This window comes from Homalodisca vitripennis, chromosome 4, assembly GCF_021130785.1.
Source record: "Homalodisca vitripennis isolate AUS2020 chromosome 4, UT_GWSS_2.1, whole genome shotgun sequence".
In the NCBI taxonomy this organism is placed as follows: Eukaryota; Metazoa; Arthropoda; class Insecta; order Hemiptera; family Cicadellidae; genus Homalodisca; species Homalodisca vitripennis.
The window spans coordinates 107,081,718-107,106,820 of NC_060210.1; the positions used below are offsets into that span (position 1 = coordinate 107,081,718).

A 25,103-nucleotide genomic window follows, 5' to 3' on the forward strand; every position below is an offset into this window, starting at 1 on the left:
TGAGTTGAGGTTGAAGTATATATCACTAATGGGATCTTTTAGAACACAATGCCGCAAACCCGAATGTCACCTTTTTTTAAAATGACGCTGGTTTACAGTTTCAAACATTTGCAATGTATATCGTGGTTGAAGATGGCTTAGTATTCGCTTTTTGGCTTAAGTTTGGAGTCAATATCTTTAATACATACTGGATCTAAGACATTTTTATGGTACTTTTTTTAAACTTCGCATATTTATTGATTTTGACATCAAGATTACCAAATGTTTTTGTGGTGTTTCCGTTCGAATTGAAACAAAACTGTACATAACATTTATAAATATATTAAATATAATAATTAATAAATGTTTTGATTACTTTAAAATACTTCGCCTCGACAATTTAATTAAATAATATATTTTGTTTTCTTTTATGGTATGATATACTTTTTTAGATTTATTATGCTTCTTAAAATCTCAATAAACACTATAAGGAGAATAGGAATAGTTTTTTCCTCCAAAATAAAATATTCTTATGATTTGAAATAAATAAATTCATACCTTATTTGAACATAAACAAACGTGGTATATGTTTACAACTCCTCAAACACGCAACTTATGTTTGAAACAAATTGCAGATTTCAGATTAATTAGTACAGGTATATAGCAATTATATAAATATGAATTTAGCGGTTACTCATAAAATGAAAATGGACTATGAAAGAATCTCAATCTATAGAGTCTACAAAGTTCTTGTATTTCGGAAAAAAATAGCAAATAATTTTTTAATTTAGAGACGTTTCCTTCGGGCTTGGATCCAGTGTAAAACATAGGCTTCAGTGTAATAGCAAATGGAAAGCAGCAAACATGTGGTAATACTCTTTGGATGAATGATCTCTGGGGATCTAGTCATACAAGCAGTTAGTCTATTTGTCCACAGGAAGAACCAATACGATGGATATGAGGAAAATATAGCACAATTTCGAATACTTTCTGTGACCGCAGCACTTTTTATCAGTACCATCGACCTTGTGCTGTACTTGCCCTCTTCCTTAATCTGCTTGATGAGATGATTATGAAGGAAATGGCCCTTAAGAATTGGCAAAATAAGGCTTAGAAGAAGATTGGATGCTCGTTAAAAATACTGTGCAGTTTTTGAGTTCATTTTATTTACATACATAATAGTGTAGAAAGAAGCTTAGCCTAAATTTTACAGCAAAAATAGTTAAATACTTGTACAACATTTTGTTTCTTGCATGGCAAAAAGAGGTTGAAAAGCAAAATGAATCCCAAACATTGAAGTTGAAATCATGTACTTTGTCTCATTATTAACTGAACGTTAAATAACATAAAAAGTTATCTACGTCAGTAATGGCAACTTTTTTATGTAAGTTGGCAAAAGCCAACTTGTCAGAACCTGTTAGAATGACCACGATGAACGAGAGACCTACCCTCGCCGCTAACTTAAACCTGGATTAGATAACTACATTTGGATTGGTTCCCGATAATGTATATTTGGAGTGCTAATGGATAATGTTCTTAGTGTAATTACTAATTCTTAACAGTCAATTTGGCTTTTATCTCTTTTAATGGTGAACCCGGGATGGTGAATTACATAATGTAATGTATGTATATTAAATTTATGTCACAAAAGCTTATCTGATTAACCATCACTTTAGAAATTTATGATTTAGAGATAATAATCGTTTGAATTATAGTGACAATTTTATTCTAATACTCCTTAAAAACACAAGAACCTCCAAAACATCCATGAAAACTCAACGAGGAAACAACAAATATAAGATGTAACAACTACTACTTCCACTTAAGAAAAATCACTTCATTGCTATTATTTGTGGATGGCATGGTGCGGCTTTTATGACCATTTCAAGAGGTTGGTCAAAGTAATGGGTGTTTATCTACAATTTATTTGTCGTTTTATGTTAGCTATTGGGATGCGGTTTAAGTTACCCATAAGATCAATATAAAGTTTCGATAACGCTTAACCAATTCCCACTGAGTGACATTTACCATTATTTGAAATGCATCTGTTTGATCTATGTCACGAGAAGGTTCACATTATTACCATAGACAATGCTTTAAACACTGCAAATTTAAGAACTAACAATGAAACAATATGTGCCTACTAAGCTGCACTTCATATTTGATTAGAGGATTTCTGGTATTCGGTAAATATCTCCGTATAGTTAGTATTTTTAGCTACAACATATATTTGGTGAGACTTTTAGTAGAGATCTCCGTAAACATTGATGGCCTTGATAACAATTATTATAAACAAGGGGATAACAAACTTGAAAGCGAGAATATTTGGCAGTGAAGATCAGAAGCAAAAAGAACCTTCAGAATTATGAAAGATAATTCACACGCTTCACACGCTTATATGAGATTTATCGACCATTTATAATGGATAGCCCAAACAAGATCATGGTTTACATGCTTCTTCAATAGATCTACACTTCTTAGAATATATCATACCATTTCTTTGCCACTGAGAACACTGCAATTTTGATTACAACTTTACATGTCATCATAGTCATATTCCACTCGAGACAAATCCTCCGGATTCTTTTTTAAGAATTGCAATACTGAACGATATTAAAGGTCCATCTAAGACGATGAACTATTAAGATAAAATGATAAGATTAATTTAGCTCATTAACTAACAATTGACATGAGTAGTTATAATTACATTAAGATTAAAAAATATTCTATATAAACATATACTTAATTAACCAATTAATATTAGTATGCCATTCTGAGAGTAGGCCTACTATTGTAGCCAAACTTATTATAATATTTTTAAATAGAACAATACATTACCTAGTGTATGTGTAATGTGTGTATTAGTGTAGGTGGGGCGACCTCCTGCCGCATAGCCCGCATCACCCTGTAACAATAAAAAAATACAACATATATAATTTTGAATTTTTATGAGGTCAATCATTATGTTTGCAAAACCACTATATTTACAGAAATATCCTTTTATAAAGTATAAATTTAAAACAGTTTCGGTAAATATTAATTTATACAACAATGATATATATTAAGTCTAATAATAAGCAGATAAATCTAGTATACCTTAATGTTGTGTAGTGCAGAAATATATGTTGGAGTTATGTGTAGTTCTACACGCACGCGCCCTTTCACACTCTCATTCAACCAACATTCATACTTTGCGTGTTTTTCAACACACGTGGAGACGTGTTACGTGATAGTGTCACAGAGAGGACGTCGGGTCAACGCAGGACCGAGGCCACCTGAAAATAATCAGAACAAAACTCTCGAATCACAAATATGAAATCAATCAATTGGCTTTTCTAATTGTTAATAGCTTAAAAGAGAATGTTGTGACAAGCTAGAAGGTTTGGCTAAAACAGCAGTTTCAGAATGGCATTTAACACTTCATACGTCCCAAATACTTACGGTACTGGACCTTCTCATAATTAGGATAAGTAATATTGCAGCCTGAAACATAATGGAATTATTTGTTATTATTTGAAGTATTTGCTAGTAGAATTATCATGTTGCAATAATGAAAAATAAATAAATGTGGTAATTAAAACAAAGCCTAATGGGGTTATATATTCTTGAAAATAACCAGATGGAAATGTGATGTTGCAAAATAAACTGTTATAGTTTGGGTCTTGCCGTATTTCGCATGGCATACTGTTATCGCTTGTAATGCTTTGTAATTATTGTACATTTAATCCATATAGGGACGCATTATAATTAATGCTTGTAAATATAAACATTAAGTACCGCACTTAAAACACTCTCTAGTTGCATCATATAATACAGTTACAATGCAAATTGAGTTACGCCTGTTTATATAAAGCTTATAAATGACACTTAACCCATCTGAGTTTCCTGGTTAACCTGGAAGAAACCGATCGTCAAGCACGCTACTTTTGGCGGAAGTTAAAATGGGACATTATCGAAAGAGTTAAACTATCAAAACATAATCTTTCCTTACATTTTTTCCTGGCCTAATAATACCGTACCAATTTTGTAAATTAGATAATAGTTATATCACTGTTAGGCAATTTATATATAACTCAGTAAAATAAGGCAAAATAAGGATGCAACCTCGGAATGAAAGATAATAAGCTAAAAATTTGCATACGTCTTTATTTTGATGGTATAAAACTTACCTCAAAAGTCTCATATAATCACGTGTACGCGTCTTTAGATATTTAAGGTCAAAGTTCATGAAAATCAGTTTTTTGCAAATATCTTTTTTTCCCTTACGCTAAATGACTTTGAAGGTGATTAGAGAAATTGTAGAACGAAAAATTCTCTTCAACTTTTGTCTGAAGTAATTTTATGTACGTTCAACCCTTTTTGATATACAGCGCAAAGAGTAGGGGACCGCTTACCTGTATATACGATAATGCGAGGTCAGCCAGTAGAATACAATAAATAAATTAGTTATATTGTTAATTATTCACTTACTATTATTATTATTACTTAATAATATTATTATTGTTAGCATTATTATCATTTATTATTTAATATACCATATTTATAGATATTAATTATAAATTATATATTCTCTAAATAATACTTATTTTATTTTTACAAAACATACAATATTAAAAGAAATATTTTCAAATGAAGTTTAATTATATATTTTATTTATTGATCCAATAATCAATTTATTAAAATTACAAGTATAAAATATTTGTTTTCATTATTAGTGATTAATATTTTTGTTTTAATTTTCTCTTCTTTTTCATTGTCTTCTTCTCCTCCTCCTCCTCCTCTCCTTCTTCTTCTTCTTGTTCCTCTGGCTGTTCAATATCGGATTCATTTTCATCATTCTCGTTTACTAAAATTATCAGAATAGAAAGATTCAAGAATATCATGTGCATATTCACTTTCTTCATTGAAACCATCTGAAGTTGATGAAGCGTTTGAGGCATGATTGTCCATTACACTGCCCACAAATTAAAGTGCATCGCAATCCTGATTTCCTGCATCCGCAATTAGAAGCACAAACCTTTTTTGCAATTGCAAAATATTGTATTCAGCAGTTCTTCTGGTGCTGGTGGTAATAATGTTTGTTATTGGTCCCAGGAGTTGATTTTGCAGTACCCTGCCGAATTCCTGGGGTTCTAAATCATTTCCCAACCTAATTTGGGTCTAATAATAGACACGAAGGATATGCTGACGAGCTGCTTGTACTTGAAGGAGGAAGACCTTGATAACTGCACTAGTTTTGCTGAGTCTTGTTGATTTGATGAACTGGGTGTATCGAAAAGAGTCTATATCGTCTTCTGATTTCGGAGCATTATACGTTGCTAAGAAAATACGTTACTCCATTTTCAAATACTTCTTGTTCAGAGCAGTTTTTTTTTGTTTAAATAGTTCAGCTGATTGATTTAAATCGTGATGTTTTTCGAACATTTTAATAAACGATATTTTTACCTTTCTTATAAAGCCCAGAAGTCGCATCACATCCACTAAATGCGTGTAAAAATAATATGTGTTTCTTAGAATGAGGGTATTTATCAAAACTTTTCGATGAATACAGTTTTGTCTCCACATTATCCTTACCCATTTTTTTGAAAACAAATTTCTTGTTGATGTGATTGAGCACTTCCTATCAAGATAACTAGCAAATCAATATCTTCGCCTACAATGACAGAAGTTTTTTTTTTAAGTTCAGACTCTGCAATAGCTGTTTCTACAATGAGAACATCAGCATCATCTCTGGCTTGTTTTGTAGTGATATTAACAGTTTTTAATTTGATGATAAGCATGTCTATAAATTTATTTTTTTTATTAGATGAATTCGAAAAAAAAAAATTTTTCTTGGCTGATTGGCACCACCATTGTTTCATCAGAGCGAGTTCGTAAGATTTTGACACACCAGCAGTTCTTCTTAATTGTTCCATTGCTTTAATGTTCTTAGTGTTGTCTGAGTAACCATCAAATACAACAACGATACTTGACCCATAATGTGTTTGTAAATATTTGACGTATTTATTCAAAATATCAGAGATAGTATCATCTTTATTCCATACAACGCGATGCAAGAGAAATCCACCATCGATGATATATGCACAGTGGTTTCGTCTCGGTGTATTAAATATTTAATAATAATGATAATAATAATAACAATAATAATAGTATTAAGTAATAATAATAATAATATTAAATGAATAATTAACAATATAACTAATTTATTTATTGTATTCTACTGGCTGACCTCGCATTATCGTATATACAGGTAAGAGCGGTCCCCTACTCTTTGCGCTGTATCTCAAAAAGGGTTGAACGTACATAAAATTACTTCAGACAAAAGTTGAAGAGGATTTCCGTTCTACAATTTCTCTAACCACCTTCAAAGTCATTTAGCGTAAGGGAAACGAGATATTTGCAAAAAACTGATTTTCATGAACTTTGACCTTAAATATCTAAAGACGCGTACACGTGATTATATGAGACTTTTGAGGTAAGTTTTATACCATCAAAATAAAGACGTATGCAAATTTTTAGCTTATTATCTTTCATTCCGAGGTTGCATCCTTATTTTACCGGACTAATAGGACAAAGTCGTCACTTTAAAGGTCTGTATATGTTTTAGAATACAATTACTTATCTGGTAGTTTTTTTAGTGCAAAGCTAAACAAATATGATTTGAGAAAACATTTTTATTTCATATTTTTAAACCTTTTGATGCTCTCCCATTTTGACCTTCACGACAACTCGCAAAACTGACAATCAATTTTTTTCAAGATAACTTCACTATACATTTCAAGAAACAGGTTGTGTACTTTAACCTTAAAAATTAGCTCTAGGCTACAGAACGTACACCGATTAAAACAATAAGCAAGTAAATAAATACTTTTTGAAGTAAATATCGTAACAAAGACATTTTAGGATAGATTTTGGCAACAAACTTTGGTGGCACCAACTTGACACTTAAATACGTGTATGTATTGTTAGATTTGAAAACTCGCAACGTTTTTCTTTTCTTTTGTGTTTGTTTACGTTACTGTACACACTTTGGTTCTGACAACCAAAATTAATTAATTCTCAGGAAATACATTACAATTTGAATTTGTGAAAAATTAAAAATAATCGCGGGTATAACGTTTTTGAAAGCTGTCAAGAGTGAATTATCAACTGTACTGCCTCAGCAGTAGTGACAATAGACAGGCAAGTATTTAGCGTAGTGGCCGAAACCCATGCAGTACACTCATAAATTTAAATATACAGTAAAATTAGTAGGTTATAGTAGTTCTGCTGACTTATAGGTACTAAGACAAATTGATGAGTTGCTACAATTTAACTTCAAATCTTAATCGTTTTTAATATTCAGACAACATTTACTTCCTTGCATGCAAGACAACATCTGAGTGAGACAACAATGAATAATGTGATGTTTTGACTTACCCATTTGAAGAATATTCTAAGCAAAACGACACAGGCTCAGCCGTGGTGTCAGGGTCAGAGGTCGAAAAAAGAACGAACGTGAACTCTGCTTTAACTTCATCCGAATCACCATGAAGCAACATTAATCAGAACACCACTTGAAAATTTTAAAACAGTATTGGGTTTTAAAATGGTGTTTTCATGGTAACGAGCTAATTATTGTCTGTTAAGAAATAAATGAATCGTAAGGCTTGTCACAGTTATATAATTATTAATAAAGAATAATAATGCATATTTTTTACATCAGAATGTTTTCGGCGCATTTAAATTATTTGATGGAGTGTACATATGTAAACATCTCACGTACCTATGCATGGGCCATCAAAAAATACAGTAAAAGTATATTTATGTTATGGAAATAAGACGTCTTACACTAGAGCTATGGAGGCAAGCTGTTTTCCATGTTGAAGAAATAAGATGGTTTGCATTCAAACACATTATAAATACATGTTTTTTGACAGTTTATTAGTGCTGTATAGCACATTATTGCTGTATATGAGGTACATTACATAAACTGCAGTTTGAACATAGCGGCGAATTGAAACATATTTTGAAAGAAAATATTTTATTTAGCATATAGTAAATTAAAAAATACAAATGATTTAATCAGAAAAATGCAATGGTGTGTAAATTGTAGTATTATAATGTGTTTAGTATTGGAATCCTTTAAATCGATAAGTCAGACAAAAATGTGCTAAATTACGTGCTAATAATTGAGAGGTTTATTGAAGAAAATTAATAATTGATTTCCGCCTTACTTAAAGACGATGTCCACTTAAGCCGCCAGAGGGCTCCTACAGTATCACGCTATCGGTTGGGCAACACCTGGGTAGTATTATCTTTCAATATCAGGAAACCGAGCTTTGATCAGTATTGTTTTTTGATAAATCGTGTTTTGGGATTAATTTTATGATACACTTGTCCGCCAACGATAAAAAATATAAATGCCAATGCTATTTATTGTTCTGCATTAAAGAATGACAGCTATATATACGTTTATGTTTCTTACTTTTTATAAAACTCTTCCGAATATGGGTGACGATTTATAAAAGACGTACTTATTCGATATATATTTGAAAAGTTTTGTTGCTCCATTAAAATTCGTCCATACAAACAACAGTCACGAAAAGAATTCCTATTTATGCGATTAGAAACCCGTTCCTCAGAGAAATGCAATGCACCGCAACGGTTACACAAAAGTTAAAATGGTCGTAAGGCGTGATATTGTACAGCTGCAATAACGGCAAATTTATTTGTTGGTAAATAATTATTAATTTCTAAAGCCCTATGACGTCTTCCGTTTCGACCTAATCGGTATTCTCGTTCGTCATTTTCGGTTGAGTAAGTTTTTATTTTTACTCTTTGTCATTTCTGATGAAACATCAGCTGTGATTATTGGCTTACTACTCTTGTTATGATACGTCAGATGTGTCACTTACCAGATGTCATTTATTAAGCCGCGTTTACACTGGAAACAAAACATGTTTATAAACATTGTTTCTGGAACTTTTGTTTCAGAAACAATGTTCCTGGAACTTTGTTTATAAACTTTGTTTATATTTTGCGACTATCATGAAATATTTTGCATAAAATGTTCCTAAACATTTTAGGACAGCCACTCTTGATGTCGTCTGACGAGGAGGATGTTCTTCTTCTAGCTGCCGCTACCTGTGTTTTGTTATGTGACAGAGAACCCAGGAGGTTCTGGGTAAGGCCTTCACTTGCGTCACCGAGGTGTTTATAGTGGAAGTGACCTATTCAAAGACCTTAACCCTAAAGAGCTAACGTGTTCAAAAAGTTACGTTAAAGCTAACGAATCGTAAAAATTACGACAGGATTCAAAAAATGTACAAATACATTTTATTTTACAAAAATGTCATTTAATTGCGTATTAACACTTATAATACAGCTTAGTAAACCTTTTTAAAACTAAGTCTATGGTTAAATCTCATCTATACAATGGACACAGCATCTTCCGCGATGCTCGGCACAGACTGGCTTGGCACATCGGCAGCAAAAGATTGACGTCATCCTCCGTTTTGCTGATAGACATATTCCACAAATTGTTCGACGGGGGTGTTGAGGGACATTAACTTTGTTTCTTTGAAGAGGTGCCTTAATTATTTCAGCAATTGATTAGCGGAGTTTTCTTGGCAAGTTTGGGTAGTTCATACGGTGCTGAAGCCATGGTGTGATGAGGTCATATTGGATTTGCATTGCAAAGTTTCTGCTTGAAAGCGGTTTCGGGCCCATTTTCACCATTTTACTAGTGTAAATAACATATGAATTTACTAGCATGATATTTATCATGCCAAAAAATACACATGATGGCCACCGCCTCGTCTTTCGGCTGCACGTTATTTGATGGCACATTTGATCCAAAGTATCAACTGCACCTTTGGTTGCGTTGTATGTCTCAATAATTAGAGGTTTTTTGAGTCCTTATCAATTGATGGCTTTTCATGACAAGTCGATAGAAGCAACACATTTTTGGAATTCTTGACTTTGTATGACACCATTTTTTTCATTCCATCGAAACAAAACATACTGACAACTTGTTCTACCAACAGAACGCATAAAAAATTATTGGTAGACCTGATGATTTATGTTTCTCAACAATGTTCCTATATCTAAACGTCTTGTGTTTCCGAAACATTCCACAATGTTTATAAACACCCTTTGATCTTACCGTTTTCTACGGGAAACAAGAAACATGTGGAGAAACACCGAATTTCTGTTCCGAAACATTGTTTATAAACATTGTTCCAAGTAGTTATTCTTCAATTTGAGGAACATTGTTCCGAAACACTGTTTATAAACATGTTTTGTTTCCAGTGTAAACGCGGCTTTAGAGAATATAAACAAAGAAATAAATCATAAATAAGTATTTGACGTTGTAGCAGTTTTTCATTGCTTGAAAACACGGATAAAACACGTTTTCTAAAAATAGAACCTAACTAGTTCGATTTATCACCCCCGAAACCCCCTGAAAATCGCTGGAGCAGTTGCCGAGATTAAGATATGTATGCACAAGAATTGCTCGTTTAAAGGTATTAGATTTTGTTTATTTGCTTCAACACGTATTGTATATAAGCATAGACAGTATTCCAAGTCTGTCTGCCAGAGGACATTTTCCGAACAGTGATGTCCGGTAAGAGTTGGCCTAGGATTGCTCCAATGTCCCGTTCTTTCGTTTTCCTATCGTTAAAAAAGTAAAAGTAAAGTAAAGAATGTCTTATTTTACCAGGCGAAGTTAGGGCTAAGAAGCCCTCTCTAACACTTAACCTGGGGACCAACGGCTGACTTCCGAACCACCACCAATGGCCGGGCAGGCGGGCCGCTTGCAAGGACAGGATCGCTCAGCGGTCACCTGAGAATCACATCGCTCACATAAGAATGGTGGTTGCTGCCATTGTGCTACGTATAAGGATACGCCGACCTTTCAAAACGCTTGAATGTTGGCATAGCCTTTGAGGAACTGGTTCAGTTAAAATTTACCTCCCAATGTTGTCGTTCCACCCATTCTCTCAGGCCTCTGATCAGCCTGGCAGTCCAACATCCTCTGCTCTCTGGCAGCTATAGTTCCTGCCAGTCCCTCGTGGTGTGTAAACGAGCCTAGGTGCCTGTTATCACACCGTTCCTCTTATATACCTGCATCTTTTCGAAAGCGAGCAGGTCAGTTGAAATGGCTCTGGCCACCATTAGGACAGCCGGTTTGTTGACAGCTCGGTAAGCACTCACAATTCCTTTTTTTCTCTGCTATCGCCTTATTCTGTCTGTAGCACCCTTGACATAGAGCTTCCGCCCATATCTCGCACCTGTATACTTATACTACAATATATTCTTCTGTCTTATTTCGTATACTTATGTTTTTTTATACAAAAGAAGAGGCTAACATGATGTCTTCTGAGATAATTGATTATTCTGAGAATAGCACACTACATTAAGCATATTACAAGGAATGGTGTTTTAGCTACATTTCTATAATATGTGTAATGCGTAATCAAAGTATGATGTTTTTATTTTAATGTGAAGGAAACATGTTTTCTGGGTATTGCTATCGTTGTAATGTATATCTTCTGTAATACCAAATGTGTGTGTGTGTGTGTGTGTGTGTGTGTGTGTGTGTGTGTGTGTGTGTGTGTGTGTGTGTGTGTGTGTGTGTGTGTGTGTGTGTGTGTGTAGGTGCGCGCGCGCGCATTATATGCTTACAATAAGTTGATCAATAAGTACAAAATCGAGATCACAAACACTGTCATTGCTGAGCTTGCCGCAGAATGGGTTTAATTTTAACACCAAAACAACCGCGAACACTCATATCGTAAACTTGACAGAAAAGCACAATTCTAATTGACACTCTTGTACTTGTAAAACTCAGATTTTTAAAGTACAATTACGTATGTCAAAATATAACCATGTCATGATAACCAAAATAATTAAGGTTAGTTACAAAAGATTAATAGATTAATGATATGATTGTAGAAAGTGCTAATGACGATAATGGTATTAAGGATAATAACTATGATATCTCTACGTCACATAACTACAAAGGATGACTATTCTTTAATATATATGTTTCTATTATGAAGAACGTAAGTTAAAGGAAAGTAAATGACAAAGTTTTAATACATCATTTGGAAATTTACGGATGGTAGCAACTAAAATAGGAATGTAGGAATAAGTTTTACTAGAGTTTATTTGAAGGATACACCAAAAGGAAGAATGAGCAGAGGTTGGTGATGTAGAGTTATTAAACAAACAGACGTTAACGAAAATTGGAAATGTCCTAATGCTAGGCTGATAACAGTATTACCTGAAAATAACACGTGCATTCTAGTTATACTTTGGAAATAGGAAGGGATGAGGAGGTTAGATAGTAATGCAGGTAATTCGAATGACACATTTGTACAAACAAGGTACATATAAAAATAGTATGTAGGTCAAGAATTAACATTGATATGAAAAGACCATATAGAGGTGTGTTGGAATGCTGAAAAATTAAACAAATATAACTGAAAACTCTCTTATTTCTGTAGATAAAATCACAATTAATATTAATTTTATTATTTTACCTGGCCATTAACAGTTGTGAGTCACCATTCCGAGTCACATGTCAGGGCCAGGGCTGCAATCATGGTTTTGTTTGCTTGTTAGAGATTCAATAAAGTATTAGTATGTCAGCACTTCTTTCGGGAAACTGGCCTACGAACATTCCTACTGAATGCATCATCAAACTAGTGTGCAAATTACTGCTGGTAAATATTTAGTTTCATTTGATGTATTGACTAAAACAATAAAAACTAATCAATTTTGGATCCTTAATATTGTAAATAGCTTTTATTTTACCTGTTTTATAATACCAGATTTGTAATACTCCAATACATAAAATATTTAAATTGTTTTCGTTTTGTTTAATATCTACAGTGTTTGTTTTATATGGATGTACAGAGTCATTTGTAATACACAGAACAATACACTCACTACTTTACAGCCTTCTATTATACAGCATTTCTACTGAACATGACAAAAGCTGAGACCGAGACAATATGTATAAGATTTTGACTTACCATTGTAAAGAGTTTAATCTGAATCTGTAGTTCCCTTGTTGTGAGTCCCGGATTTGAAGCGTTCAGAAATCCAGATTGCAGTCAACGTGGGATTAAACTTGCCCAAAATGTATCCCCTCTTTAATAGCAATCAATCAAAAATTTGTTACGCTGAGCCACTGCAATAAAATGTTGACAATGTTAAAATCTCGTACGTAATCGGTTATCGTGGAGACGACGAAAAGTATTGTTATGTAACATACCGTCTAATATTAAACTTGCCCAAAATGTATCCCCTCTTTAATAGCAATCAATCAAAAATTTGTTACGCTGAGCCACTGCAATAAATGTTGACAATGTTAAAATCTCGTACGTAATCGGTTATCATGGAGACGACGAAAAGTATTGTTATGTAACATACCGTCTAATATTAAACTGGCCAAAATGTATCCCCTCTTTAATAGCAATCAATCAAAAATTTGTTACGCTGAGCCACTGCAATAAAATGTTGACAATGTTAAAATCTCGTACGTAATCGGTTATCGTGGAGACGACGAAAAGTATTGTTATGTAACATACCGTCTAATATTAAACTGGCCAAAATGTATCCCCTCTTTAATAGCAATCAATCAAAAATTTGTTACCCTGAGCCACTGCAATAACATGTTGACAATGTTAAAATCTCGTACGAAATCGGTTATCGTGGAGACGACGAAAAGTATTGTTATGTAACATACCGTCTAATATTAAACTGGCCAAAATGTATCCCCTCTTTAATAGCAATCAATCAAAAATTTGTTACGCTGAGCCACTGCAATAAAATGTTGACAATGTTAAAATCTCGTACGTAATCGGTTATCGTGGAGACGACGAAAAGTATTGTTATGTAACATACCGTCTAATATTAAACTGGCCAAAATGTATCCCCTCTTTAATAGCAATCAATCAAAAATTTGTTACGCTGAGCCACTGCAATAAAATGTTGACAATGTTAAAATCTCGTACGTAATCGGTTATCGTGGAGACGACGAAAAGTATTGTTATGTAACATACCGTCTAATATTAAACTGGCCAAAATGTATCCCCTCTTTAATAGCAATCAATCAAAAATTTGTTACGCTGAGCCACTGCAATAAAATGTTGACAATGTTAAAATCTCGTACGTAATCGGTTATCGTGGAGACGACGAAAAGTATTGTTATGTAACATACCGTCTAATATTAAACTGGCCAAAATGTTAGGTGTTTCTTTGAGTTCTGAAAACACTAGTACTTGGTTTATTTTGCTATCGCCAATGTCTATTCTGAGTTTACTCATTTTGGTAACTACATTTGGTGAAGATTTCAAAATAGCATCAATAAAAACTTGTTAATAGTTGTACTGAAGTGAAAAAATAACAACATACGCATCACGTAAAAGCAGTAACAAAATGTATAGAAGTAATTACGAATATAATTGGCCTCGTGTGGGAAAGTCGGGAGCAGGTTCCGGCAACAAACAACATTGTTTCTAATTTGGCGCATTATGTCTTAAAAAAGTATTTCTTAAATTTATTAAATTTGCGTTTAATTAAGTTTCTCTCGCCCACAATATTTTGCTTTTTCCCAGAGTATATCAACGCCGTATAACACAAATTGGAAACCTAAGGTAATAAATTTTATTGTAATGTTATAATTCAGAAGGCACTGCGTGAACATAGAATTTTATGCTGCAATATTTATATTCTTGATGTAACTGCAAATATTTATAACCATGGAGTAGTTTTCTCCAAACATATACACGTTATTAAGAAGGTCCTTATTGCAATCGTGTTGTACGTCTGTCAGTCTGCTCGTCTATGCGATACCTCTTTATAAGAAGGTTCTAGCAACTTTAAACTTGGTACATATTTTGACCTTTTCCCAAGAAAGAACTCAATTGATTTTGGGCTAATACGGTCAAAGTGCGTCCGTCGGTCTCCCTGTCCGTCCGTATGTCCGTATTTACAACTTTTGACAGACAAGTCCTTAAGATTTGTACGTAGATTCTTCGTGATCCTAGTAAGAAGTTTATTCATTTTTAAAATTTTTTCAAAAGATCAAATAACAGTCAAATAGTACGTCCGTTTATTCGTATGTAGAACATCACAGAAAGTTCCTAGAGATTTGGAAATAAAGACACAAATTCCCCTTGGCCCAAAATAAAACCCAATTAATTTTGGCGAAAAGGCAGTTAGTTCTGAATACATTTGGTTTTTTTTTGCTTAGCTCGGGTTTCATTCTGTTTCGTTCTTCTAAACAGATACAGTTTTACTAAGTATCAATAATACTGTAGTAATAGTATTGAATGAAAACACTTTTAAGGCAGAAAACGTTTATATACAAGCTGTTGTTATTCATCGCTGCCACACTCAACAAAGATTTGATAACGGTATTTACAGTCTTCCTCCGTAGACTAATGGATTATAGTCTCGGCTCTCTAATCGAGAGATCACGGGTTTAAATCCCGGGGAGGTCCAATCATGTACTTTATACTTTAATAAAAAAAACCAGTGCACTTCGAAGCCGGCATAGCTGACGCTGAAGCTTAAATGAGACTAAAAAAAAAAGAAACAAAAACTGTATTTAGTCTTAAAAGTCCACCCACCACCGGTTCGGAGTATTGCTGCGTGCCTTATAGTCACCAGTCACCCATGGAATTTCCCTGCTATACCTAGCGAGACAGTAACGTCGTATCTTATGGGATTCTGAGACCTCTCATGCCCTTGCTGTTGAGGGTTAAATGTTTGACGTTCCATTACGGCTCGAAATAAATTGTACGCACCTAGTTGATCGTGTTCACAGGGCTTGATACGCTTGTTTCCATTAGAGTACTATCGATGATTGGCGCCAGCAGCAGTTCAATAGATTGTGAAAGATTTTCTTTATGAACAGAGGAACCTGTCTAAGTTCCCTTATCGGATGGATTGGGAATTGGGCTTCCATTATCTTTAAAAGGATGTTTTAGGAGACCACCTCCACGTGTCGCGTAAAAGGCGTCGCTGAAGTTGCATGCAATATTTCAAATCTATAGCTCGATTTTCCCCAGTTGTTCTGCGGACATGCAGAAATATTTCATACCCCGTCACACCCAGAGATACTGTCAGCCTACTGAGTGCCAGGCTTCAACGACACCTAAGAAAATTCCAAGGTATGGATATGCATCATCATTGAACTCAGTTTTGCCTATGAAACATACAAATTCAGACATACAGACATATAATCAGAAAGACATAAAGAGATAAATCATCACATTGAGTCCAATTGAAGGTTAATATTCAGTTAAACCGATTATAGCATTAATAATGACCGAACTTCTGTAAAAGTCTATCTTATACCTAGAATAGAGACGTTTTAAATTTATCTATCGTGCTGAAATAATGAACTATCCTTAAGTGTCCGGCCTGAAACTCTTCCGCCATTTTCTAAACACAGAGCCATTGTATTGATCTGGACTTGAAAGTACGATGATCTTAGCTTTAATAATCTGAAGTTGTTTAGACTCTTTGCAGAAGAGCGGAGCTGAAAATGTCTTTCTTATGTAGTAGGATGTTCCAACTACAGAGTCATGTCTTGAATTGTTGATTCCAATCAATTTGAACAATCATCAGTCATGGCACATTCATTCTGATTATACATATCATAATGTAATCAATATAAACTTTTTGCGATTCAATGTTTATTGAAACAATATAAACTTTAGATTTTAATCCAGTAAATAAGAATTGTATATACTGGGGTGTATTAATCTATGACTTTTGTAAACCCTAATAATGTTATAAATACGAAAATGCCTTTGTTTGTTTGTTTTTCTTTCACGCGTAAACTACTCCAATGACTGTACTAAAATTTTACATGCACATTCTTATGGTCTCTGGGATGAATATAGGTCTATTCTTATTTCGAAAATCCCTCCGGGCTATGCCCTACTGGTCTTTAAAGTAGCGAAAAATGCCATCTTGGTCTCTAACGTTGTGTAAAATTAACCAACCAAATGCCCTGATCAAATGTAATCAACTGTTCTTTTATTATTTACAATTTGTTTACATGTATAGTGAATCTACTGAACTGACACGAGTAAGACGCGGTGGTCCCCTCAGAGCAGCTTCTGAAACAATATGTCTCAATGACTACTGGAGAGCATAAGCATTAGTGTATTTTAGCATACACGTTAGTGCTGGGGGACAATGGTACCTTTGCTGAAGTGCAGTTAATGGGTTTAAGTCAATAACAAGTAGATGAACAATAAAGAAAATGTACATGGGCAGTAGAATTTGAGGATGGACGGCAAGTCTAGATGAGTGAAGGCATAGGGAAGGTCGTCCAGCAATTGCCCTGGGGCGTCTTGGGTTACATTAATTTATAGTAAGTAAAATGTCTAAATAAAAACCATAGTTTTTAGATTTCAGCGATTAGGTAAGTACTAATCTACCTTATAAAATGTCCTAAAACATAAGAAAGTCAGAATTTGACTCCAAAGAAACCCTTTGAAGTAACCGACAAGAACTATGCTACATGATATTTCGATGGACTGTTCTTTTGAACTAATGCACCATTACCCCTCTAAGTACGTATTCTAAAATGTAAAAAAAACCTTTACTATAATTTTAAAAACTGACTATCCAAAGACATTTTGTAACATTTTGTGTTTACATCGATAGTCTTAAATATCTTTTCGTGATGATTTATACTTGCATTCCAATCAAACTAATATTAATAATATATTTCGAACTTGTCCTGAGTTACATAGTATAATTCCTGACTCCAGTATCTTAGGCGTTAGAATAACAATGGTAGTTGAGACATTAAGTCTCAGACACCCTGTGCTAAATGTCTGACTTTGCATTCCAATTTCTAAGGAAACCTCATTTCCATTTTAATATAAACTGGACTCTATACTTTGTCACTGCTGTACCTTATTTTTTCCAGATCACGTTTCAAGTTGACGTAATCGTGTCCATTGTATAAGATTAGTGTTTTACTGCAATTGCCTCATAATTAAAACATGTTAAGTATCATATACTAACTATACGTAACAATCTATCATGAATATATTGCGGAATATTACACAATATAAAAACTAAGCTTTACACTTTGTAATTTTCTCACCTTCATAAAATATATGAAGACTTTGGATTAATCCTAAACATTTTACCACACATGGTAAAATTGAATATCCATTCGATTGTCATATACAAGGTGTCCAAAAAGTCCCGGGTCGGTTAAATATTTTTCAAAATATTTAAAATAGAGCTACAAAACCTTACACAAAATTACTGAACATAAAAATCTATTTTATCACATATTCAGTGATCCGCTACTTCCTCAGGGGGGCGGCCCGCTAGGAGTCAGAAGAAAATCTTAAATGTAAGCATAGATTGATATGCATATCAAATAAAAGGTCTTTATTAGTAGAGTACAGAGCCGCAAACCCGACCTCAAACGGATAACCGAGTCAAAAATGACAGCCGTTCAAAGATGGCTTGAGTTTGCAACTTAGGTTTATGTTAAAAATACACTGATGAGCTTTTTGATTTTAACTTTTTAAGTTGATTTTAACTCGCCCCCCTGAGGAAGTAGCGGATCACTGAATATGTGATAAAATAGATTTTTATGTCCAGTAACTTTGTGTAAGGTTTTGTAGCTCTATTTTAAATATTTTGAAAAATATTTAACCGATCCGGGACTTTTTGGACACCTTGTACATATCTGCCATGTACAGAAATTACGTGTTGAAAAAAAAACGAAAAACTATTTACTATTACCGATTTTATTAATATGATTAACTACATAACTCATTAAAGTACAGCCGTCATATAAGAATTCCAATTATTAAGTTTAAATTTATCTTTTGCATAAAGTTTATAAATAATGGAATGATTTCAATGGCACAGGCAATAGACCTTTTGTTATAGTTAACAGATGAAAAATTACACCATCTTGCTTGAATGTTGTTTTCTTTTTTGTTATCCGTCATCTGTTTTGTACAATTTTTGTGTTGTGGTTTTGTTGGTTTAATCAACAAGAAAAGTTACTTCGGAAAATACAAGTAGTGCATGTAAGAAGATAAATGAAGTTTATTAAGTACTACAGGTACGTTTACTAAAAGTAACAATTTTTCTGTAAGAGAAAATTCTGAGGTAGCTAACCATTTTTAAACTAAATCTATCTAAATAAACGTAGTTCCATTTTTCAGCGAGCCATTTTTTCTTGAACGTGAGCCGATCTCCTATAAAAATTCTTCCCTATTGATGCCTATACAAATGGTAACCAACTTATTATTGTAATTTAGAAAAACGATATTCAAGTAATCCTGTACGTCAATTATAGTTATGTTAAAGTGGTTTTGCATTAAGTAAACCTTTTTATAAAATTCCTATATAATACAAAATGGACCCTACAATTATACTTATATAATTAAAGCCCAATATAAAGCCTCCGGTGAAAGCTTCTCGTCAGACTTACCGTGTAAAAGATGTCTTTGAAATACCAAATTGTATAACTCACTTTATGTGAACTAACAAAGGTTTATTGCATAAAAACAGTTTGTGGAATTAACTTGTTTTTAAAAATTATTTCACAGCACTTTAATTTGTTTTATATTTTGATGGAATATATGGAATTTAACTGAATAATTAAACACTCATATTTTAATGAGTTTAGTAAATTGGAAAATACAAACTTTGTAGGAAAATAACATTGGGAAATTTATAAGAAAGAGGTAACACAACGTTTCACCGAATGATGTCTAAAATATTTTAATCACCCAGCCACGAAATCAGCCCCAGCGGAGCCACACTGAGCAGATGGTCCAAACAAGACTTGAAGTTTACAATTCTTGCTAAATTACATATTTTATTGCCACTGGTGTATTGTTAATTACCATAACTATCTGCTGAAAACATGTCAGATCTAAAGAATGTACTTAGGGTATATTATATGTTTTGTATTTTTTTAACTTACAGTATTGTATATGTACATAAGTTTAATGTTCATACAATGTTCAATGAATTGCACAAATAAGTTTGTGATGGAATTGTGATTTTTAACTAAAGGTAATATTATTCAAAACTGATATGGTGAAATAAAACCTGTAGATATTTTATAGACAGTATTTTTATTTATTCTGATTAACGTTAGTTGAATAAAAAGAAATTTGCCAATTATTCTTCGTATAATATTAATATAAACTTTCTGTGGTATGTTTAAAAGAGGAAAAAGATTCAATTAATCAGTTTGGAAATAAATTCACGTTATTTTAATATATATGAATAAATATATAAATTATATTCATTGAAACAAAAAACTAATAAGAGGAAGAAAAAAATATATACACAAAATAATAAGACAAACAATTACAGTTAACATGACTAAACTTTGTCAACAAATTCATAACAAAAGACAATTCCTTTTGTATTTGCCACAACCAATATAAAATGTATGATTAAGATTTCCGTATTACTGTGTTTCTTTTCGCATACGTTCATGTGAAATCATATCTCGGCTTTTATTGAACGACCGAGGCTCTTACACAGCTGTGGGGCGATCTGAACATGTTCTGGTTCTGTCTTCCACGTACACAGCCGCCCCTCCAGACCAGCAATATCATGATACTCCTACACAAACGCTTTGTGAAGCCCTAATTTTTGTAAATAAATTAAGTGCTTCAATCGATTTTATTTTTTACATATCATCCCAAATAACACTGTTGTTTCTGCATCACTTAAAATACTTACTAAAATACTTAATATAATATACTATATTTGATAACATATCGATACTACAATAGCTGGATATTACTAATACAATAACTCAAGCCCAAGGACACACCCGAGCCTGGACATGAATCGATATTGGAAAAAATTATATACTTATTTAACTTATTATTTTGTCCAGTTTCACAAATTATTAATTATTAAATTTTTTTAAATTAATAGAGTTCGTAATAGTTCAACGAATCCTATGGTTAAACTTTGTGTAAACTTATATTAATTCCATTCCAGTGAAAAATTATTTAAGGAACTGAAAACTTCATAACATACTTAACTATATTTACTTAATGCTAAAATGTTAATTAATGAGTTAATAAAGGATTGTTTAGATTTTGTAAATAAATAACAGAACTATTGTACTAAACTCGAATTTATGCGGATAAAGTTTAAAAATTGCAATTCCAATGCAATGTTCAAATTGCAATGTTTTAAATTTGATTGAATTTTAGAAACTATAATTCAAAGATAAATTAAAGAACTATGGGTTTAACTTAAATTGTATAAATATTACACTTTTAAAAAGAGCAGAGCTTTCAGAGTTAGCTGTCGTGCCGGCGAACCACATAATTGAGTGGAACTTGATCAACGAAATATTCGAGGATCGGTGGAGTCTTTTAGCTAGTGTTCATGCAGTTTTGATCAGTATTCATATTAACGTTGTTTCTATTGGTCAGGAAAAGTAAAGACATGAATAACCCCCAGCTTTATATTGATTTAATATTTTTACGAATATGACACAATTACTCGCTACTTGTACTTACTGGAGATAAAAAAGCGATCATTCTGTAATGAAATTGAGCTTTACCTATAATGATTTACGTTAGGATGACTTATACTTACCCGTTTCATGTCACTTTCATGAAATTTCCTCGAAAGTTCTCATCAAATGAGACGAAGAACGTTGAGAGGTCAGCAACCAAGAAGAAGCAAATAAACGCAAGACTAAACCTTATAAAGACCTACTCGTTGCCATTACGGGAGTGTAAACACCAAATTACTGTCTGTTTATCATCCGAGTGTTCAATCGTAACTTTGCAAATCGTACTATTCTCTCGCTTATAATTTCAAACAAATGATATAAATTACGAATTATTATGAAAGTGTTTTTTTTTTTTTGTAAATGTCACTTTGTATTCATGAAAACGTATGCAACTACTGAGTAGATTGTCTTTCAACTAGTAATTGCGATGAGTACACGGCAACCGTTTTTATCACGATCAGATTATTTCAATTTAAGTAGCCGGTAGGGGAAAGTACGGATTAAGATGTGTACAAGCGTCTTATACTTAATTTTAAGGATTTTGGAGTTTCGGTAGTTAAGGTCGTCCAGACAATCAGAGGAAATGTGGTAGACCTGAAACTGTTACAGTAACGCTGAATTTGAACTAAACAATTAAGTTTGTCTGGGGCCAGGGAGAATCACTCTGCCCAGAGTGTAGAGGCTCGCAACCAAATATAACACATTTTCTTTTTTTAGTGATTGCTAGCTTCACGGTTTAGGAATACCTTGGCTTTACCAACAACTAACTCTCCAGGTTAAACATGATAATTATTCTACTGTACAATAGAATAAGATTGCAAATTAACAGATTCACGGTATTAGACAACATAATTTACATACATTTTAAATATAAGGTCTAAATAATCTTATTCCGAAACAAATATATTAGTTTGGTTTTAAAAATTAATGTATTAAATTGTGTTGCTCACAACCACTAGTTAGTGAATTGATGATATATATATATTTAATTTCACTCCATGAATTTATTTTTTTTTTTATACACACGGTGTTTCGGACCACCTGTGGAGTATTTATAGCAGCCAAAAAATCAGCTGCATAGATCGTTTAAACGGGTATCCCCATTTCTGAACCTAAAGAATTCAGAACTATTTTCAAATCGGTAACACTGCCCAAAATGGCACTTTTGGAGGATAAGGGTCATTTTTATAAAGTGTTCAAGCGGGAACAAAGGTCATATACCTCATTTTAAATTTTAGCGTTAACGTTTTGGTAATACCTCACCGTGAGCGTTTTGGCGCCAAAAACTCAATAATATGTTTTTGTATGTACAGGGTGTTACAAAATGTCTGTGCTTTGACAGTACATTCTGCTGTCAGTCTCCTTAAGGCCTAGCACACTAATTATTTCTTCTATGATGTTTATAACATACCATATCATGAAATATGGAGTAACGTAATTTTCTTTACTTCATTTTCTAATTTGAAAAATCATGAAACATTAGTAAATTTTTAACAACGCGAAAAGTCAAACATTTGAAATAGTTTTTATATTAAAAGAAAATGTTTATGTAGTTTAGGCTACTTTCTATCTGGCGCTGCATAATAATAGTGCTTAAAAAACTTATTTTACTATGTTATATATAAATACAGACAACCCCACACCATAATTATATTCAACACAGCGTCATTGACCTTAACCGCTTCTCCAACCCTAGCAAGCCTTTATAAAGCTGATATGTACCGAGGTTGAAATTCTATTTCTTTAATGTAGCCTGAGAGAGTATTCCATATGGACATACTTACCAGTGCGAAATGATGTTTTGTGAGACTTTTACAACCCCACACCATATATTCAAACACAGCGTTTCATTGGACCTTAAAACCGTTTCTTTTCTCCAACCCTAGCAAGCCTTTATAAAGCTGATATGTACCGAGTATTGAAAAATTCTATACATTCTTTAATGTAGCCTGAGAGAGTATTCCATATGGGACATACTTACCAGTGAAGGATGTTTGTGACTTTACAACCCCACACCATATATTCAACACAGTATCATTGACCTTAACCGTTTTCTCCAACCCTAAGAAGCCTTTATAAAGCTGATATGTACCCGAGGTTGGAATTCTATTCTTTAATGTAGCCTGAGAGAGTATTCCATATGGACATACTTACCAGTGATGGATGTTTTGAGACTTTACAACCCCACACCATATATCTTCAACCACAGTGTCATTTGACCCTTAACCGTTTCTCCAACCCTAGCAAGCCTTTATAAAGTGATATGTACCGAGGTTGGAATTCTATTTATTTAATGTTGCTGAGAGAGTATTCCATATGGACATACTTAACCAGTGAAGGATGTTTTGAGGACTTTACAACAAACACAAACCCCACACCATACTTATATTCAACACAGTATCATTGGACCTTAACGCTTCTCCAACCCTAGCAAGCCTTTATAAAGCTGATATGTACCGAGGTTGATAATGCGTATTTCTTTAATGTAGCCTCTGAGAAGAGTATTCCATATGGACATACTTACAAGTGAAGGATGTTTTGAGACTTTACAACCCCACACCATATATTCAACACAGTATCATTGAACTTAAACCGCTTCTCCAACCCTAGCAAGCCTTTATAAAGCTGATATGTACCGAGGTTGGAATTCTATTTCTTTAATGTAGCCTGAGAGAGTATATCCACATGGACATACTTTACCAGTGAAGGATGTTTTGAGACTTTACAACCCCACACCATATATTCAACACAGCGTCATTGACCTTAACCGCTTCTACAACCCTAGCAGCCTTTATAAAGCTGATATGTACCCGAGGTTGAAATTCAATTTCTTTAATGTAGCCTGAGAGAGTATTCCATATGGAATACTTACCAGTGAAGGATGTTTTGAGACACTTTACAACCCCACACCATATATTCAACACAGCGTCATTGACCTTAACCGTTTCTCCAACCCCTAGCAAGCCTTTATTAAAGCTGATATGTACCTGAGGTTGAAATTCTATTTCTTTAATGTAGCTGAGAGAGTATTCCATATGAACATACTTACCAGTGAAGGATGTTTTGAGAATTTACAACCCCCCACACCATATATTCAACACAGATATCATTGAACCTTAACGTTTCTCCAACCCTAAGAAAAATAAAAAAAGGGGGCCTTTAAAAGCTTAAAGCTGTTATGTACCGAGTGTTGGAATTCTATTTCTTTAAATGTAGACTGACGGAGAAGTATTCCATATGGACATAACTTACCAGTGAAGGATGTTTTGAGACTTTAACAACCCCACACCATATATTCGAAAAAAATTAAAAAAAAACACAGTGTCATTGACCTTAACTCGTTTCTCCAACCCTAGCAAGCCTTTATAAAGCTTGATTATTTACCGAGGTTGGAATTCTATTTATTTATAATGTTGCCTGAGAGGAGAGTATTCCATATGGGACATACTTACCAGTGAAGGGATGTTTTGAGACTTTACAACCCCACACCATACTTATATTCAACACTAGTATCATTGACCTTAACCGCTTCTCAAACCTAGCAAGCCTTTATATAAAGCTGATATGTACC

At 33.4% G+C, this 25,103-nt stretch overlaps 1 long non-coding RNA gene across 2 annotated transcripts in view; it reads right to left on the minus strand.

Annotated features, from left to right (window-relative positions):
• LOC124359918 overlaps positions 1-25,103 on the minus strand; it is a 42,242-nt gene that overhangs the window by 13,295 nt on the left and 3,844 nt on the right. The window contains exons 3-4 of one of the 2 annotated variants that reach the window (XR_006922196.1): positions 3,076-3,254; positions 2,834-2,884 (exon numbers count right to left, since the gene is read on the minus strand). This is a non-coding gene — a long non-coding RNA (uncharacterized LOC124359918). Of the gene's footprint in view, positions 1-2,833; positions 2,885-3,075; positions 3,255-25,103 lie in introns of those variants that run through there. The other variant, XR_006922195.1, reaches the window with a different exon arrangement.